Source organism: Pteropus vampyrus, unplaced genomic scaffold, assembly GCF_000151845.1.
Source record: "Pteropus vampyrus isolate Shadow unplaced genomic scaffold, Pvam_2.0 Scaffold4, whole genome shotgun sequence".
NCBI classification, from domain to species: Eukaryota; Metazoa; Chordata; class Mammalia; order Chiroptera; family Pteropodidae; genus Pteropus; species Pteropus vampyrus.
The window spans coordinates 13,591,021-13,598,501 of record NW_011888785.1 but is presented as its reverse complement, the minus strand read 5'-3'; the positions used below and the strand labels follow the sequence as shown (position 1 = coordinate 13,598,501).

General features: G+C 33.8%; 1 pseudogene; it reads left to right on the top strand.

Moving 5' to 3' along the window:
* The first annotated feature begins 1,103 nt into the window (after nucleotides 1–1,103).
* LOC105294297 lies at nucleotides 1,104–1,651 on the top strand (annotated as a pseudogene).
* The last annotated feature ends 5,830 nt before the right edge of the window (nucleotides 1,652–7,481 follow it).

The following is a 7,481-nucleotide window of genomic DNA, read 5'->3' as shown; positions in this document are numbered from 1 at the left end:
TCAGAGAAAAATAAATACCATATGATTTCACATATGTGTGGAATATAAGGAACAAAAGAACAAACTAATCAAAAACAGACTCACAAATATAGAGGACGATCTGGTGATGGCCGGAGAGGAGGGCAGTGGTGGGATTGGGAGAAAGCAGTGAAAGATTAAAGTACAAATTAGTAGCTGATAGATGCTCATGGGGATGGGGATCATGGCATAGGGAATGCAATCAGCAGTTAGGTAATGGCTACGTGTAGAGCCAGAGAGGAGAAAGAGTAATCAGGGGGATCGTTTCATAAATTATATAAATGTCTAATCAATGTACTGTATTCTTGACACTAATAATAAAATAAAATTTAAAAACCTTAAAAAAGTAGGCATGAGCCTTCTAAGGCAGGTACAGATTTTGTACTGATATCAATAACCGTATCAATTCCCATTTGCCACCATTATTTTCTAGGAAGATATGAAAAGAGTCAGAATAGATATCTTCCTACAAGTCCTGGGGTCTGTACTGTAGGCTAGGAACCATAAAAATATGAATCTGGAAGTTTAAATAGGAGACGGATAGCTGTGTGACTTCACCTTCTGAGAGGAGGCTTTGCTCCATAATGTAAACATTCCTTGAAAAGACAAAGGGAATGATCTAGGTTCTCTTGCCTCTGAGAATATAAATAATGTCTTTAGGGAAAGGTAAGACAAGTATCTCTGAGTTTACAACCAGTACTTCCTCTCCATGGCTTTAGGACTTATCTCCCTGAAATGAAAACCCATACCTCTTTGAATAACTTTTTACTATCTATTTTGTTAATATTTAACCTTCAAGGCTTGTGTTTTATCCCAGGTTTCAACTTTTTTTATTGCAGAAGACTCTAACCATGCAAAAACATAATAAATAAAATAAATTTAAAAATTAATTCTCTATAGCTTTGTCAGTGTAATTTGAATAATTTTTAAAAATATTTTAATAAATATCCATAGACAATATTTTTAATATCTTTGTTCTTAGCAAAATTATCTAAATATTTGATACAATTCCAATCCAAATCTCAGGAGAATAAAATTTCCAAAGGAAATTGGAAAGTTTATTTAAAAATGTATAGGAGCTCTTCCCATCAGTAGCCTGAGGTGACACCCGAAAATGGGTCGCTATTCACTTGACCCAGAAAACCCCACAAAATCATGCAAATCAAGAGGTTCAAATCTTCATATTCACTTTAGGAACACTCGTGAAACTTCCCAGGCCATCAAGGGTATGCATATCTGAAAAGCCACCAAGTATCTGAAGGATGTCTCTTTATAGAAGCAATGTGTGCCATTCCATCGTTACAATGACAGAGTTGGTAGGTGTGCCTAGGCCAAACAGTGGGCCTGGACTCAGGGTCGGTGGCCTAAGAAGAGTGCTGCACATGCTTAAAAATGCAGAGAGTGATGCTGAACTTAAAGGTTTAGACATAGACTCTCTAATCATTGAGCATATCCAGGTGAACAAAGCTCTCAAAATGTGGCACAGAACTTACAGAGCTCACGGGCAGACTAACACCTACATGAGCTCTCCTTGCCACATTGAGATGATCCTTATTGAAAAAGAGCAGATTGTTCCTAAACCAGAACAGGAGGTTGCACAGAAGAAAAAGGTATCCCAGAAAAAAACCTAAAACTAGAAGTAACCCAAATGTCTATTAACTGAGAAATGGATGAATGTATTTTGATTAATTTGAATACTACACAGTAATATATAATGAATGCTCCATTAATAAGTATAACTTTTACACAGACCTTATGTTGAGCAAAAGATGCTGGACACAAAAGAGTACATGTGTGATTCCATTTATATGCAACTCAAAAAATACAGAAAAAAAATAGATGGTAATAAATGTCAGAAGAATGCTTTCCTCAGGTTGGGGATATTGGCTGGGAAGGGATATGAGAGAACCTTAATGAAATGTTCTATATCTTGATCTTGTTGGTACTTTCACAAGCGTATATGTGTAGAAAAAAAATATATTTAAATCTTCATTTAAGATTAGTGTACTTTATGAACATTATTGAGTATATGTGATAAGTCAAATTTAAAAAATGAGAAATATTTTTATATGTTGAGAAGTGTGTGAACTTATTTTTTTTTGAGCATGTTTTATGTGAAACACAAAAAAATTCTACAAAGGAAATAGTTGTCTTGTTATCCATGGTAGTTATGTTTTATAAAGTTCCCATGAGCGCTGCATTAATGAATAGAAAACCATGGCTCCCAGGAGAAAGATTTTGGTAGCATCTGATCACAACATTTTTTCAACTGATAAACACATAGCCTTGTTTTATGTGTATTTTGTGTAAAGACACCTTATTTAAAATATGTTGTTGATTCATTAACATTGAACTCACAGCCAACAACACTATCGCTAATGCCTGAACAAAGCTTATCTAAACCATATATGTTTTCCATAAGGCACATTATAGTCTTCTCATGCTTAGGAACACTAGTCAACACTTCAAAACTATACTTAGGGGCCCTTAGGAACAGCAAAATCACCAACAAAAAGCACAAAAGAGCAAAGGCCATGACACTAAATAGACCCCCCAAAAGGACACTATGAGAGCTGAAACAAGAAGGCACACCATCACCTTGTTCGACCTCAGCTGGGAACCTGCATGTCAGACAGCTCATTTTTTTCACCATTCTGTGCATGTCCATGGATGACCACAAAAGTGACATAAGAATTGATTTGGGGGGTCACAAATAAATTTTAGTGAGCAAAACGAATTTGCCAATACAGAATCCATGAACAACGAGGATTGATAAACGTAACTAGGAGGCTATAAGACATAGCTTTCAATTCTCATATTTAGGAAGAATATCCCTTACGGAGAAATTGACTTAGAAGATATCTAAGAGAAGGAAGTCTATATAAATCAATAAAATATCAAGGCAGAAATGAGAATGAGAATAATAAAGCAAAATTCAAACTTTGAGCAACAGCTACACAGAATAATGAGAAAGAACGAGAAGAATAAGTAAAAGAAATATTAAGAAAGTAAAATAGATTGTATAGTCTCATAGAGTCGATTAAAAACTCAAACTCATCTCTTTTGCTTCATTCTTTTTCACCATGTCTTCTTGGGGGTCCAGAACCATAATGACCTCATGTTTCACTAACTTTGTAGAAATTTATTTGAAATATATTAAACCCATATTAGCAAGCCACAATAACATTGAAATAAGTATAATAAAATTGGTATTTAGAATGAGCATACATGCACATCTCCTAGCTTATCAGTCGGGATAGTATAGATTATGCTACTCTAATAAACAACTCTAAAATCACAGTGGCTTCACACAATAAAGGTGTTTCTGTTTGTTTGTCTGTTTTTCTCATACAAAATGTCTTTTGCAAGTCAACTGGAGTGTCTACTTTAGCCACAACCTCACTCCAGGGAACTATTACTATATCATTCCTCTGGAGTGTAGCAGAAGGAAAGGAATCATTTTGGAGTTTTATATCCACAATAAATGCTTCAACAGAGAAGTGACATACATGTGAGATCCTACTCATAATCATTGGCCTAACTTAGTTAAATAATCACGTCCAATCAAAAGGGGCTTATTATGTTGTTAAGGATATTTATGACTGTGCTTACAAAGAATATAGATCTGTAGTTTCCTTGTGATTTTTCATCCGATTTTGGTAAGAGGGTAATGCTAGCCTCATAAAATAGTAATAAGAGTTTTCTCCTCTCTTTTGTGAAAGAAATGTCAAAATGGGAATTATTTTGCTCCTAAATGTTTATTAAATTTACCATTGAAGCACGCTGAGTCTAGACTTTTCTTTATACTTAAAAGAGATAAGAACAATCAGATTTTCCATTTTTTCTCGTCAGATTTGGCATGTTATATCTTTCAAGGAACTTGTCCATTTAATATATGTTGCTGAATTTATTGGCATAAAATTGTTCATAATATTCCCTTATAACCTTCTGTTATCTGTAAGATGTATAGGTAATGTCTCCTCTTACTTTCCTAATATTGGTCATTTTTCTCTACTTTTTTTCAAATTGCAATCAATAGAATTTTGTAAATGTTATTGTTCTTTTCAAATAGAGCTTTGATTTTACTTGTCCATCATTCTAAGATTTAGAATGAGTGAGAGATAGGTGATGTTTGGAGTCACAGTGAACCCTGTGCTCTCCCCACTAGCTGAGTCCAGTGTTTGTGGATGGGGTTGAATTATAAAACAAGGGGTTAGTTCAAGGGGCAGCTCCCAATAGATTTGGCACCCAAATACTAGAAATGTAAGATAAACTAGAATTGCTGAGAACATCAGCTGGATTAAAAGAATTCCTGGAAGTTCTTCTTGTAAATACCTGTTTCTCCTGCAAATATCAGTATTTGCTAAATACCTAGCAAATACTGATGTTCATTCCATTTTTGTTAAATAAACCTGCAAGGATTGTAGATAACCTGGATGCCTAAGAGAAACCATGACCAGGAAGTGGTGGGCTGCTGGGCAGAGAACAGTAATGACAACAGAGATCCTACAATAATTGTCACCATGCTGAAATGGTGGAGATGGGATAGTGCCATCAATTAAAGGGGTCTGGGAATCAGAGGTCACTGCAACTGGTGAAATGAGACATGGTCTGGAGCATGCCGAAGATTCCCTATTCTGTGACTAAAACATTAGAATAATACACGATTGTTATTAAATCAACTGAATCTTTCTAACTTTTAATAAAACTTAACTCAAACTCTGTGGGCAGTCTGCTTACAAGAGAGGTCATTGACAACAGGAAATTGGTATCGATGTAGTTACTTGTATCAGCAGAATGATTTTTCTAGATTCTTGGTGGGGATCAAATCAAATGATTGAATCAAATGGTCAATAATTTTTCCTGTTTCTATTTTACTCCCTTAACTGGAATCCAGAATATTATACTCATTTGTATCCCCTATGATATAACCTTTGTTCATCATTCTGGGCGAGTGTGATATTAACACATATGAATGCACACACACCTACACACACTATCAGCCTCTTGCCTTTCAGCCAAATCCATAAATTATCTCGTTCGTATCACCATTTTCTCAGACATTTCCCCCATATTGTCCTATAGGGCAAAATCAGAAGAGTAGTAAGGCTGGGTAAAGATGGAGGTTATGTGTATGTTTTTGGTTGAAATGTGACAGTATGAAAGTAACATTTAGTCACTCCTGGATCCTCTTCCAAGATAACAGTGTTTCTTTTCTTTAGCATTACTATAGAAAATGTGAGTTGACTACATTTATGAAATTAAAAGAGAAACTGAGCAAATGCTGCAGGGGAGATATTTAATCAATAAATTCACAAAAATCAACATTGTAATAAAACCGTACAAATATTTAGCTAATTGCAAAACTGTTATGAATGTTCCCAGCATGCAAACTGGCATTATAGCAAATCACTAGAAAAACCATGCCTTTGTGAAAAAGCAAATGTGAAATGAGTAAAACTATACCAGGATTTTTGCTAGCTCTAAAAGGGCTTTACTTGAAATTTTTATGAAGGCCGTTTAGTTAAATATGCTTGATAACTTGTGTTGCATGTCATCTTCTATTTCTTAGTGCTATGAATGTTTCATATTTGAGAGCTATGTACAGCCTATTCTGAAAATAATGCTTGGAAGATCATTTTGACTATTTATCAATGATTAATTTTATTGCCAGTACTCTGATCATTTACCAAATATCCTTCTATCCAGTCACCTCTATCCTTCTAACCCATTTCAAAGGAAGAAATGGGATCTCCACGAACTTTTTGACTGAAGATTGCAAAAACTTGGTAATTTAATAATATATATTGAATGTATAATACTGCTTACACAGGGCTTAGGACAGGGAAGAAAAGGGTAATTAGAATGTTTATGTTCTAACAGCAATACGATGATATTGAAAGCCAAGAAATAATTAGTTCTGCTTCCTTTTATTTTTTAATTTTTTTAGCTTTTCCTCATCATTACTGTACATAGTTGAAGAAAACCTAGAAAGGAAGTCTTTTACCCTCACTGTGATCAGTGTTTAATATGGAACCCTGGTTACATCTATCAGCATCTGTCATTCTGAGCCAATTTTCCAACCTAAAATTTACGTTCACACTTTCTTTTCTTTGTTCTTTCATTCAGCTTTTAATTAACACGTAGTACATTGTTATAGGTGCTTATAAGTTTTGTTGTTGTTGTCTTTGAAATCTTAAATTATTCTTCAAACTAGTCTGGCTGTATAGACTTGCAGATATATGAAACATGTAAATCTTACCATTTCTCTTTTCCAGTTCTCTAGCAGCCAATTTCAGTTCTATGTTGTTTAGAATTGTCTAAAACTTACTTGCAAAAACCAATTTGGACATATTGGCTTTGTGCACATTAACGTGTTACCTATTTCACTCAGTTCATTTATAAAATAAATATTGATACTCTATCATACATACTTATTTTTCATCTTAAGGGACACAAACGGGTGATATTCTTCTGAAGGGTGAGGGATTATACACAGAAAAAGTCATCAATCCATATTAAATATATAATGAAAGTCACATAATGCTATAAGAACACAAAGAATATTTAATCACTGGTTGCTGAATTAGTCAGAGAGCACTTTATTTTTTAATTCAAAGTAATAATGTCATTTTTAATTATCATATTTATGGAGTTCAGTAAATTTCTGAATCATTAGCATGATGTCAAAGTGTAATTTTCAAAAAATTTAAGTGATTCATACAAATATGTACTAATGAATACTTGTCATAGATGTATTAAGTTATTAATGAGGGGATCAGTAAGATGATAAAGTTTGTTCAAAGACCATTTTGAGAAACGTGTTACTTATAGATATTTTGGGAGTGGTGAGGGGAAAATGTTAAAGACAAACTAGTTAATGTCCTACAGGACAAATAAATCATAACCTTTGTAGTTACCATTTCTACCAAATAAAAATCTGTAAGTTAACATGTCATCCACAGTATTATCTGTACTCTAATCAAATAGTAGAATAGCAAAGTCAAGAACAGGTAGATTCTCTTAGGGAATTAAATATTCCTTGGGTGGGCCTTTTACACAGTGGTTTCATTGAAAGGTCATACTGCTCTACCCCCATTTCTAAGTTTTGGATAAATTCTTTTTTTTTACACTAATTTTCTCTCTTACTTGCTATAAGTAAATCACATAATTTTTTGGCCTCATTTTTCTTGCTGACTCTTTAAAGGAATTTAATATTTATTTTTCTCCCAGTGGGATTAATAAGCTAATGTGCAAAGGATCTTGAAAAGGTAAGGTCATAGCTACTAACTATTAGTAATGCCCTTTTGATATTCTTCAAGAAACATTTACATGTGATTCTATTTTATCTTTTTTCTGACTTTTCTCTTTCCTATCTGAATTTTAGATGCCCTTGTACATGCGGAGTCATGGAAGATATCTAACAAATGTTTGCTGAATAAATACCTAGTTTTTGTGGACAT